The sequence below is a fragment of the Pezoporus occidentalis genome, unplaced genomic scaffold, assembly GCF_034315485.1.
Source record: "Pezoporus occidentalis ecotype Australia unplaced genomic scaffold, CSIRO_AGI_Poc_V1 ctg4, whole genome shotgun sequence".
Taxonomy (NCBI): domain Eukaryota; kingdom Metazoa; phylum Chordata; class Aves; order Psittaciformes; family Psittacidae; genus Pezoporus; species Pezoporus occidentalis.
In genome coordinates this window covers 28,780,230-28,793,883 of record NW_026915724.1, presented here as the reverse complement: position 1 = coordinate 28,793,883, position 13,654 = coordinate 28,780,230, and positions in this window count along the sequence as shown.

The following is a 13,654-nucleotide window of genomic DNA, read 5'->3' as shown; positions in this document are numbered from 1 at the left end:
GGGTCATTGTAGTAGGGGATTCCCTTCTGAGAGGAACAGAGGGCCCGATATGCAGAGTTGACCCTCATCATAGGGAAGTGTGTAGTCTGCCTGGAGCCCGGATCAGGGATATCACTAGGGCGCTCCCCAGCCTGGTGCACCTGACAGACTACTACCCGCTGCTGATCTTCCAGACAGGTGGGGGGGGAAGCTGCTTCCCGCAGTCTGAGGGGGATGAAGAAAGACTACAGGGCCTTGGGGCAGATGGTGAAAGAGTCTGGGGCTCAAGTGATCTTCTCCTCACTCCTTCCATCTTCCACTGATGATGTGGGAAGGAATGGGAAGATTCAGTTCACGAACAATTGGCTTAGAGACTGGTGCTACAGGCAGGGCTTTGGATTCTTTGATAACGGCTGGTTTTATAGGGCACCAGTCTGGACAATGACAAGTGAGAAAGGTTTGTCTCACAGAGGCAAAAGGATGCTGGGGCACGAATTAGCAGGGCTCATTTGGAGAGCTTTAAACTAGATTCGAAGGGGGATGGGGTTGTTGCTGGGCTTGCCCCAGTGGGGCAGCGCTCCAGAATTAATGAAGACTGGGAGGCCTCCTATAATCCTAGGGTGAAATCGGTGTGCTCAGCTCGCTCCCTGAAATGTCTGTACACCAATGCGCGCAGCATGGGAAATAAACAGGAGGAGTTGGAAACCTGTGTTAAGTCAGGAGACTATGATCTGGTGGCTATTGCAGAGACGTGGTGGGACAGCTCACATGACTGGAATATAGTCATGGAGGGCTATGTCCTTTTCAGGAAAGACAGGCCAGCCAGGTGGGGTGGTGGGGTTGCTCTTTATGTGCGGGAGCAACTACAATGCACCGAGTTCTGTCCGGGGACAGATGATGAGCGAGTTGAGAGTCTGTGGGTGAGAATTAAGGGGCAGGCTGGCAGGGGGGATACTGTTGTAGGTGTCTGTTACAGACCACCAGATCAGGGTGAGGAAGTTGACGAGGCCTTCTACAGGCAGCTGAGAGCGGCCTCACAGTCACAGGCCGTGGTCGTCGTGGGGGATTTTAACTTCCCTGATGTTTGCTGGAAGGACCACTCGGCAACCCAGCCGCAGTCCAGGAGGTTCCTCCAGTGTGTGGATGATAACTTCCTCCTGCAAATGGTGGATGAGCCGACCAGGAGAGGAGCGCTGCTGGATCTCATCCTCACTAACAAGGAGGGTCTGGTTGAAGCAGTAAGGGTAGAGGACTGCCTTGGTTGCAGCGACCACAAGATGGTGAAGTTCAGGATCTTGTGTGGTAGGACTAGTAGAATACCAAGTAGAATTGCAACCCTGGACTTTAGCAGGGCAAACTTTGGCCTTTTCAAGCAATTGCTAGGGGAAATCCCATGGGCAAGGCTGCTTGAAGGTAAAGGGGCCCAAGATAGTTGGTTGACATTCAAGGACTGCTTTTTCCGTGCTCAAGATCGGAGCATCCCGACACGTAGGAAGTCAAGGAAGAGGGCCAAGAGACCTGTGTGGCTAAATAGGGAATTGCTGGGTATGCTCAAGTGGAAGAGGAGAGTTTACAGGTCATGGAAGGAGGGGCTGGCCACTTGGGAGGAATATAAGGCTGCTGCTAGGGGATGTAGGAAGGCAGCTAGGAGGACTAAGGCTTCCTTAGAATTAAACCTGGCAAGAAGGGTCAAGGACAGCAAAAAGAGCTTTTTCAAGTACATGGCAGACAAAACTAACACCAGAGGCAATGTAGGCCCACTGATGAACGGGATGGGTGCCCTGGTGACAGAAGATGCAGAGATGGCAGAGTTACTGAATGCCTTCTTTGTCTCTGTCTACTCTGCTGCAGGCAGTCCTGAAGAGCCCTATACCCCTGAGACCTTAAATGAAGTCAGGTCGACGGAGCGACTTGCCTTAGTCGATGAGGAATGGGTTAGAGATCAGTTGAGCAATCTGGACATCCATAAATCCATGGGTCCAGATGGGATGCACCCGCGGGTGCTGAGGGAACTGGCGGAAGTCATTGCTAGACCACTTGCCATCATCTTTACCAAGTCCTGGGAAACGGGAGAGGTGCCTGAGGACTGGAGGTAGGCAAATGTCACTCCGGTCTTCAAAAAGGGCAAGAAGGAGGACCCGGGTAACTATAGACCGGTCAGCCTCACCTCCATCCCTGGGAAAGTGATGGAACACCTTGTCCTTGGTGCCATCTTAAAGCATATCAAGGATAAGAGGGTTATGAGGGGCAGTCAACATGGTTTCACCAGGGGGAAATCATGTTTGACCAATCTCTTAGCCTTTTATGAGGAAATAACACGGTGGATGGATGATGGCAGAGCGGTGGATGTGGTCTACCTTGACTTCAGCAAAGCCTTTGACACAGTCTCCCACAGCATCCTCACGGCTAAATTGAGGAAGTGTGGACTGGATGATCAGGTAGTGAGGTGGACTGCGAACTGGCTGAAGGAGAGAAGCCAGAGAGTTGTAGTCTATGGGGCTGAGTCTAGTTGGAGGCCTGTAACTAGTGGAGTGCCGCAAGGGTCAGTACTGGGACCGGTATTATTTAATATATTCATCAATGATTTAGATGAGGGAATTGAGTGTACTATCAGCAAGTTTGCTGATGACACTAAGCTGGGAGGAGTGGCTGACACGCCAGAAGGCTGTGCTGCCATCCAGCGAGACCTGGACAGGCTGGAGAGTTGGGCAGGGAATAACTTGATGAAATATAACAAGGGAAAGTGTAGAGTCCTGCATCTGGGCAGGAACAACCCCAGGTTCCAGTATAGGTTGGGGAACGACCTGTTAGAGAGCAGTGTAGGGGAGAGGGACCTGGGGGTCCTAGTGGACGACAGGATGACCATGAGCCAACACTGTGCCCTTGTGGCTAAGAAGGCCAATGGCATCCTGGGATGTGTTAGAAGGGCGGTGGTTAGTAGGTCGAGAGAGGTCCTCCTTCCCCTCTACTCTGCCCTGGTGTCGTGGTTTAAACCCAGCCAGGTAATTCGTTCGCTCACTTCCAGTGAGTGGTGCCGAGCTGACAACAATCGAGGTCCGTGTCCGTCTCCCCCCCCTGCCTCCCCGCACCGGGGCTCTCCCCTTCCCCGCTCCCGGAGGAACGGGGAGGAGGATCGAGAGAGTGCAACTCCTACGGGTTGAGACAAAAACAGTCCAGCAACAAATCACCACCGCTACTATCAGCTACAACAATGATAAGGGAAAATAACAAGGGAAGAGAATACGATACCACCGGCCAAGAGAAACGAGCTCCACCCGGAACCCCTGTCCTTCCGGGTCACTCCCAGTTACCCCTCACCCCGGGCATGACGTGCTGTGGTATGGAATACCTCCCCGGCTAGCCCGGGTCAGGCGCCCCGTCTCTGCTTCCTCACAGCCTCCCCTCCTCCCTGGCAGAGCATGAGCCTCACAGAGTCCTTGGTCAGGGTAAACATCACTTAGCAACAACCGAGAACATTGGCTTCACCAACACTGTTCTCAAACTGGAAGTCAAAACACAGCACTGTACCAGTTAACACAAAGGAAAAACATGACTGCTACTGCTGAACCCAGGACACCTGGTGAGACCCCATCTGGAATATTGTGTCCAGTTCTGGGCCCCTCAGTTCAAGAAGGACAGGGAGCTGCTGGAGAGAGTCCAGCGCAGGGCAACCAAGATGATTAAGGGAGTGGAGCATCTCCCTTATGAGGAAAGACTGAGGGAGCTGGGTCTCTATAGTTTAGAGAAGAGGAGACTGAGGGGTGACCTTATAAGTGTCTATAAATATATAAAGGGGGAATGTCACGAGGATGGAGCCAGGCTCTACTCAGTGGCAAACAATGATAGGACAAGGGGTAATGGGTGCAAACTGGAACACAAGAGGTTCCACTTAAACTTGAGAAGGAACTTCTTCTCAGTGAGGGTGACGGAACACTGGAACAGGCTGCCCAGGGAGGTTGTGGAGTCTCCTTCCCTGGAGACATTCAAAGCCCGCCTGGACACATTCCTGTGTAACGTTATCTAGGTGTTCCTGCTCTGGCAGGGGGATTGGACTAGATGATCTTTTGAGGTCCCTTCCAATCTCCAGCATACTGTGATACTGTGATACTGTGACAAGGGGTAACGGATTAAAACTTCAACAGGGGAAGTTTAGATTGGATATAAGGAGGAAATTGTTTCCTGTTAGGGTGGTGAGGCACTAGAATGGGTTGCCCAGGGAGGCTGTGAATGCTCCATCCCTGGCAGTGTTCAAGGCCAGAGTGGACGAGGCCTTGGGTGGTATGGTTTAGTGTGAGGTGTCCCTGCCCATGGCAGGGGGGGTGGAACTAGATGATCTTAAGGTCCTTTCCAACCCTAACTATTCTGTGATTCTATATTGTTGTGTACTTAAAACATGAAATTTCAAATTAAGAAATGGTGGCATGCACTTAAACCAAGTAATTATGGCCGTGCTCTGGCTGAAAGTCACCTAGCATAGGTACTGTGGAACCAAGTGATACATGAAAGCAACAACCTAATATGTTTAATGCTTCAGCACAGACTATTTTGATTGTTAGCTTCTTGGGAGATTGGTTAATTGCTTGTTTATCTTCTATGTAATTTGTTACTAAATAAGCTTTTAAAAGCATAATTCTGGAAAGCAGCCAGTCTGAATTTGATCCATGTTGACAGTATAAAGCCTACTTCAGTTATGCATTAATGCCTAGCCTTGTCTGCCATGCTTTAATGGAATTGTGTAAAACTGCTTGGATCAAATCCAAATGGGAACAAATATTACCAAGAGTAGTTGAGTCTTTTTCTGGAGTTTCTGACAGCTTATAATGGGGAAAGGGCTGGGAAACTGGAGCTTGGCCTTGGTTTTACCCACACTGACTAATTAGCAGAATTAACATAATTACTCTACATGCATGTAATGATACTAAAAAGAGCTCTATGAATCTGCCTGGAGACCAGGTTTTCTCAGTTAGGCATGGCAAAACCTTATACCCCCTTCCTATTTCAAGGCTGTTGTTGCTTAATGCTCCTTCTAACCAAGCAGTCTGGCCTGGATCCAAGGAGGTGGTGAGGCTGTGGCTTGACCGCGTAGTGAGCTAATAGGGCTTTAAGGCCCCTCTGATCACATCAAAAAAACCCATGACTGTATGCTGTGAAGAGCTAAAAACCTGATAACTTACTGTGGTGTTTCACATTTGTTAAAAATACTTAGATGAGCTAACTATGCACTGGAAGCTTTACAATGGGTCTGCTATCATTTTTCCATGCTGCTCTGTCTTTATGATGTGTCAGGTATCATCAATTTTCTATAGATGACAAAAGAAAGCATGAAAATTCCATAAACCATAATATGGAGGGTTGGAACTAGATGATCTTAAGGTCCTTTCCAACCCTAATTGTTTTATGATTCTATGAGTTAAAGCAACCTTACCACAAAGGATACAAGGACACATTTATTTATTGTGCTAAATTTTTCAGTATATTGTTTGAAGTCTTGTTTTATAGTATATTCTTTTTTAAACACATGAAATAGAAGCTGCTATGTAATCAGAAGAGCATATGTTTCTTTAGCTAGGTTTCAATCATTCCAAATTCCAAAAGCTCAATAATTCTTCCAATTTATTTTTCTATTTTGTAGCTGATGGCTAGATAAGAGTGTCTTTTTCCAGCTAGCGCTGGCACAATTCCCCAACCCCAGGTAATTAGAATGGTGCTTTTAAAGTACAGTGACTTTAAAGTATACAGCTGAATATTTTCTCTTTTTACTTGGAAGTATACAATTTTCTACATTTTTTTTTCCATAGATTTTTCTCTGTCTCTGTAATCACTTTAAAAGCTGTATGCTAGAAAGACAAACTGATAATGTGTTTTTTTTTGTTTTTTTTTTTTTTTTTTATGCTTTAGACAGGAATCGTAGAATCATAGACTGGTTAGGATTGGAAAGGGCCTTAAGATCATCAAGTTCCAACCTTCCTGCCATGGGCAGGGACACCTCACACAAAACCATGTCACCCAAGGCTCTGTCCCACCTGGCCTTGGACACTGCCAGGGATGGATCATTCACAACCTCCCTGGGCAACCCATTCCAGTGCTTCACCACCCTTACAGTAAAGAACTTCTTCCTTATATCCAGCCTGAACTTCCCCTGTTTAAGTTTGAACCTGTTACCCCTTGTCCTATCACTACAGTCCCTAATGAAGAGTCCCTCCCCAGCATCCTTGTAGGCCCTCATCAGATGCTGGAAGACTGCTATGAGGTCTCCACACAGCCTTCTCTTCTCCAGGTTCAACAGCCTCAGCTTTCTCAGCCAGTCTTTACTTTCTCGGTAAAAAAAAAAAACCAACCAATCAAAACAAAACAAAAAACAAAACAGGAAAAACCAGGAAAGCCAAAAGCAAGCAAAATAAATTCCTTGCATTTTCCATGGTTACGTACTGTCTCATAAGATGGTGAAGTTTGGCAGGCAGGGGAAAAGAGAAAGCAACAATAATAATCTTAAAAGCATCCTGAGCAACTTGTCCTTTGTTTGTCCTGAGCAAAGACATCTCAGTTAGCTGGCAACCAGGAGAGTTTGGTGAATTTTCTAGAAGGTGTAGCTCAGTGTGAGGAGTGAAACTGTGTTTGCTTTTTGTGGAAGCTTGGTTACTGCGCTTGGTTTCTCACCTCTTCCTTTAGTTCTCTGTCCTCCTGTTGCGGGCAGTGTAAGGGAGAGGGGCAGGTGCAGAGGCTGGTGCTGACTGGTAGCTGGCATATTCTTTCTAGAGCCATTAGTGACTAGATGAAACTCTTACACCTCTGTGTCTAACTCCTGCTCTGTTTTCTGCCTTCTCATATTTCCTCTAAAGCTAGTAAACATAAAGATAAGCATAAAGATAGGCATAAGAACCTTTACTTTTCAAATTATTCTAGTTTCTTCCTGCTTTACACAATAAGTTCCTCTCCATTTGAGCCTACTTGCATCAGCTGAAAATAAAAATTACTGTCAAGTATCTTCCATGAAAGTATCCTATTAGTGGAATGAGGGAGGAAGTGTGGTAAGCAGAGCGTTCTTTCGTCAGTTTAGTGTAAATCATCTGCTAGGCTCATTTGGTATCTTTCTGTCAATATGGTCAGTTCAGTGACCACAGAAGGCACAGTGCAGAGAACCAAGTGATCCCTTTGTCGCAAAAGATGAATATTTACAGAATAAGGCTATCACACACTGGTACAGTCATATAGAATGCAGTGTACCTTGACACATATTAATGTTATTTATTACTCTATTGAGATAGTGGTTGGAGATCTTAGTTAGCTATACCTAGAAAGCATACAAACTTTGCAGATACTTCAACTTGTTGAGTTGATGCTGTCCAGTTTAGAACAGCATTTTTTTCACTGTATTTATTAAATTAATATTTCCTTTTTTTAGCTAGGATCTGTAATGCATGGCTGGGAGGAAGAAACTGGGAGGTAGGCAAAACCATTCCCAGATGTGTCAGGTTGTTTCCAGGTACTTTAAAACTATCTGTTTAGGTGGAGATTCAAGTTACCAATGTGGTTACTAGTGATCTGTGAAATTGTGTGGTATTTGGTGCTTGTCATTATCACTTTCCTGTTTTTTTATGACATCTAACAATGTTCTGTTCTAGTCTGCAATATCACTTCTGGGATCTCTCTTCAAGAAGTTTTTGAATCGCAGGCATAGGATATCTGTTTAATATCAAAAATTTCATAAACAGGCCCTACTAAGAAATACCAATCTTTAATAAAAAGAATTGGTTGGCTGTTTACATGATGTCCCTTGCATAAAACCCCTTTATATGCATAACTCTCACAAAAACAGTTTGGGTTTATCCATGTAACAAGCAGACAAACAGAATTTAATTGTTACGTGCCTTGTAAGCTACCTGCATTTTACTTCTTTTGTCAAAATCTAGTTTTCTAAGTGTTGCCTTTGGTAAGCTTTTGATGTGGAAGATTTTTTCAAGCATTTTATTGCAATACCAATTTACTTTCAGTTGAAGTAATTGATAAGTCTAAATTCTCCTAGGTTAATCAAGTTTTCCCCTTTATTAGCATAAGGAGATGTGGAACAAAATTGCTGCTAAAATTGAGAGGCAGAAGAATGAGGTTAGTGGATTTTAGGATATTAGAGACAACAACTGATTTAAGTGAAACTGCTGTGTCCTGTATACTTAAACACAAAGAAATAACTATGAAGAGCTGCCTAAGAAATCTTTAACTTGATTTTCCCCTGTGCAGTTGAGAATAAGATCTGAAGAACATTTTCAGGGATGATATTAAAATTATAAGTAAATTTATGCATCCCAAAGCAGGGATATGTTTTACCAGGTTGTGTTTCAACTTGCATAGTGGTAAACATTGTCACTTACAAATAGCAAAGCAGTGGAACATGCTTTTAACTTCAAGCTGGTCCTGTCAGATTAAATGAAATTGAAATTTTGCAGGTGCTTAAGTGCTCTTCAGGACCAAGATTAGCACGATAACTAAGTCTTGTTAATCATTGTCAGTGTACACAAAAAATATTAGAAAATTTTGAAAACCCCACTGTATAGTCAATCTATGACCTTGAAGAGTTTAGCAACTAGGGAGCAGAGCCACATGTTGCCTTGAAAAGCTCAGGAAAGGAAATACCTGATTTCATTAGCTAAAATTGGTGCTGATAATTCTAATGCAAGTAAAGTGAGTTGAATTGTTTCAATAATGCCAAATCCAGGCCAAAGGCCCCCTGCCCCCAGCACCCTGTGCTCTCTGCTTCTGTGCATTCCTCAGATGCTAAACTCTCTTAGCAGCTATGTCCGCGTTAATGTGGTGGGCAGCTTCAGCCCAAGTTAGTTCTGAGGAATGATACTGAGGGACATGCTTCAGAATGTTTGCTGGTGGACCTGAATAGGGAATGTATTGTGGAAACATAGCCAGGAACACACACCTTCAGTGTGTGGGCAGTTGATACTGAGAAACTTCACAAAGTTGTCTGTGTCTTTTCCCTGTATGGAGATTGGAAGAACTGCTGCTTCCATTCCTAAAATAAGAGTGAACATGGAGCTGTTTACTACGTTCAAGTAACTCTGAACCAGAATTAGAACTGTGTGATACTTAGGGCTTTGATTTAGATATAAAAATGTGTTTTCCTGTCCCAGGTTTGCTTAACGTTACTCAGGTTTCCCATTAAAAAAGCAGCACAGCATGGAGCTAAAGAGCTACTTGGGGAGAGAAGCTCGAGTGCATAAATGGGCTTATGCAAATAGTGTTTTTCAAAAGAACCAAATTTGTTTGGCACTGAGAGGAGATCTGCATTATTTGACTCATTCAAATATGAAGGGAAAACATTAAAAAAAAAATAAAAGGTGTGGGATGTGAGAAAAATGTAAAAACCTAAACATCTCTGTTATGGTAATCTTTACAAAATTATATTGATATAAGGCCTCCTTTCACACAGAATTCAATACTTAAGTTACAAGAGATGCTGCAATCTCCAGTTCTCTTGGGAATTATTTTTATTCTAAACAAAGTATATATATTCTGAGCCACCAATTTGTCAAATTTCTAAATCTGATTAGCACAAAGCTAATTGAAGCTGGTCTTTTTTGGGTTTTTCTGCTTATTTCATGAAAAAGAAAATACTGAAATGAGAGTCTGGGCATAAAAGCTTTACCCTTTTACTGTATTTAAATTTTATTAAATTATGTAAAGCCATTTAAAAACCTGGCAATGAATGTGCTGAATCATTTTGTGTGTGCACATTTTCCTGCAGACTCTTAGCAGTGTGAGGACTGTTGATACACAATTATTTATTTTGTTGTCTTTATGACCAGGGTATATCAAGCTAACATGACATATGCTAAAAGGCTGCCATTTATTTTTGTAAAATATATTTTCTTCTTTGGAAAACAAACCCCACATTTCTGTTTGGTAAGCAGTGAAAAGTTCAGCACCAGCAAATAAATGCAGTCATATGCTGACCTTTATTTTCCTTTAGAATTATTACTTCTTTTCTGTTAATTTTCTTTGACTTCTTTAGGCCTAAAACATCCCACATCTTCCTGTATGTTAGAGCATTACAATTTTAGTCTGTATTGCAACCATCTTTTCCTTGCTGTAAAATCTACTGGTCAGCGCCAGAAGGGATAGAGCAAAGATCAGGCGAGTGTTCCATCATTCCCAAGAAAGCAGGGATCCATCACAAGACAACCACAATCTCTCTGAATGCCCTCCCCTTCCTTCTTCTTTCCCCAGCAATATATGCTGAGCATGATGCTATATGGTTTGGAATATCCCTTGTGTCAGTTGGGATCAGCTGTTCCAGCTGTGTCTCCTAACAGCTTCTTCCCAACCAGTGAGGTGGTGTGAGGAGAAGAAAAGGCCTTGCCTCTCTGTAATCACTGCTCAGCAAAAACTAAAACATCTCTGTGTTATCAACACTGCTTCCAGAGCAAATCCAAACCATTGCCCCATACTAGCTACTGTGAAGAATATTAACTCTACCCCAGCCAAAACCAGCACATTGTGTTGTCAGTGCTGGGTATCCTTAAGAAGAAAGACATGTCTGGTATTTAACAGCATTTTGAACTAATAAACCTGAAGAGTTATTAATATGCTCTCATACATGCCAGATTTCATGCCAGATTTCATAAGTTCTGCCCTTTTTTGGGGGATATTTTAAATACCGGACACTCAAAATAAACTTCAGCTTTTAAGTACTGAATGACTGTCAAAAGTAGCAGTAAAGGTCTTTTAAAATCTAATCCTTACATACCAGTTATGAGTGCAACTGAAAGCTGGGTTACTAAATGAAGTTTTAGAAATATTATACTTAAACCAGGGGTTGAAATGCAAAATCTGAGGAAAACCTATTGATTATCCCACACTTATCATAGGTGAAAGGAAATTCACGCTGTTGAAAAAATAATGAATTTTATTGATCTAAATACATAATTCACCTGCAAATATTCACCTTTTTTTTTCACACACTTCCAGAATAATTCCATGCAAATGGTTATTTTGCATGTATTATCTGTATTGTAGTTTCCAAGTGTTATAAAAATAAATGGAGAGACATGAACATAAGGACCTAATTTTTGAGGATGAGGCAGGGTTTGAATCACCACAGAATGTTAGAAGAGGTATGATCCGTTAGAAAAAACCCACAGTATGTTCAAATAAGGAAAGAGCTTTTGGTTTGTCAGCTCCTCGGCTGCTTGAGGTTTTGATGTCCTGATGCCAGCTTATTATATATTGGATCGAGCCAACAATTAGCAGCGTGTATGTTGGCATGACTTGTTTTGTGCAACTAAGCATGCGAATTGTGGTGTTCAGAGTTTGTATATGGGACAGATTTAAATGTCTGCATACACCATTGTGTGAATCTGTAGCAGTGGAAGAATCTTAAAGTGCAACACAAATGTTATAGATAAGGTAGTAAAAAAACAATTTTATTGTCATTTAAATTAATATTTTATCACAAAGGTGAAGTGACAGCTGGGTTGCTTTACTTTCGTTTATATTGGGTTTACCTGTCTTATTTTGGAAATATTCTCTTCTAGTGACATTCATGATAAGCTAATGAATTTAATGTCTGTATATAATAAAAATATAGTTTTGTTTGAAGTTATTGAGGGAGCTAGTTGAAACTGCTGATGGTAACAGGTGATGGCACTTACCATGTGAAAGAGAATGCACTGGTACAATGAGAGCAGCAAAAGTTGAATATGCCATCCTGTGCGGAAGAAAATGGTTCCTTTGGACAACAGCTCACAAAACAAAATGGCTTAAATGATGGTAATAATCAAATGACAAATGGGATAAATATTATTCCCTTCAAGCACTGCTTTGTGTTCAGATCTTTTATTGCTGACCTTGCTTGCAGTCTGTAAACTGTTCTCCTGGGTCTTCCTGTGCATTGCTTGGAGGTGAATTGCTGTTAACAGAATAAATGTGTGGAGCATAAGTAGGTCTGTGACAGAAAAAGAAGGAAAAGCACAGAAAAAACTCTTAGCAATGGTTGCAGTCAAATGTCTATTTTTTTCACTGGGGGGGGGGAGGGGGTACATGGAAAAAAATGTCCAAGTGAACCTGGCTCTATTTTCTGCAGAGACTTATGTAGTTCATACTTACATGATGTCTAGTTCTCAAGAGCTGCTTTGGACACAAAGACTGTGAGAGGCTGTCTTTGGATGTCCAGACTCTGTGTGGAGGAAAGATGCTCTAAGAACTCCTCTCTGGAAAGAAAAATATTTCATCAGGTCTGTATGAATCCAAAAATACAAAGCAAAGGATAGGTGTCTGTTACCAAAAGGTTGGTAACAGTACTGGAATAATGACAGTATAATAATTGGAATAATAATAAGTAAATAATGAGTAAAGAAATCAAACAGCCTTCATGACCTTGATGCTCTGTCATTACAGGGTGCTATGTTTTGGCAGTGCTTCCTGAGAGCTACCCCTGGCCATGTCTGCCTGACAAAATGCATGAATCCTGTGTCTGCACTGGAGGGTTTTTGGAAAAGCAGTATGGCTTCTTGTCTGCTTGGTTTTCTTCTGGAGAAAAACTCAAGGCATATGGCATGGTTTGTGGATACTCCTTGGAAGTGTTCAAAACCAGGCTGAATGTGACTTTGAGCAACCTGGTCTAGTGGAAGGTGTTCCTGCCCATAGCAGGGGGTTGGAACTTTAAGATCCCTTCCAACCCAAACCATTCTATGATTCTACGATCCTTGGTTTTCTTTATGTTGGCTGAAGTATCTAGCTGGAGACAGGACTGCATGGGAGGCTGTGGTACATCATCCCATAACATATGTCCCATAATATGTCTGTCTGTAATTTAGACACAAGTGTTGGGGTTAGGGCTGGATTCCTAGACTCAGTTTTGGAATCTGAATCTAGGAAGTATTTTATTTTTTTTGTCCTCCCTTCTCTTGTGCTAGAAGGTGCAGTCTACTGATACCTCATTTGTTACCTTGTATTCTCAAAAGTGTAGTTTGTGCTTTATACACAGATTCTGGATATTCTAGAGGTAACACAAGGATGCATTCAGGAAAGTTTTTCACAAAGTAATGGAGACTTTTTTTCCAACACACTGTTTTCCACAGCTAATATCTGATGCACTTTTTTGTGCCATGCATTTCTTTACAGTAACGCTTATGATTTTAGTAATACTTATCTCAACAATGGGAAGAATTTTTTGTCAGCTGTATCTGCTTATAAAGATTTGCTCTGGTGGGGTGGGTAATGACTGGGGGTGTTGAGAGATTCAAACAAGCAAACAATGATGGTGTCCTAAAACATGATAGAAATAAGATGAAGTCGGCTTTCAGAAACAGAGTACTTGATATTTGTGTTCCTTCTATTTATTCAGTCCCAGCATTTGGATAAAGATATATTCAGTAGTTTTGATTTTAGGAAAATAACAAGACCATCTCTGAAATGCTTTGTGAGTTGTGGAATGGTAAGAAGCTCAAATATAACAGGTCCTCCTCTAGGGTAAATTCTGTCATATCAGAGCTTGCATTTTCACCACATCGATTTAATTTGAAATACTTGACGTCTGAATTCTTAACTTTGCCTTGTGAAACTTGATTTGGCTTCTTGTTGAGAAGGCAGCATTAAAATCAGTGTAAATTCAGGCTTGACAGCTACTGGCCTGTAAGAAATTATCCTTGACATTGTAACAGCATCAACACTT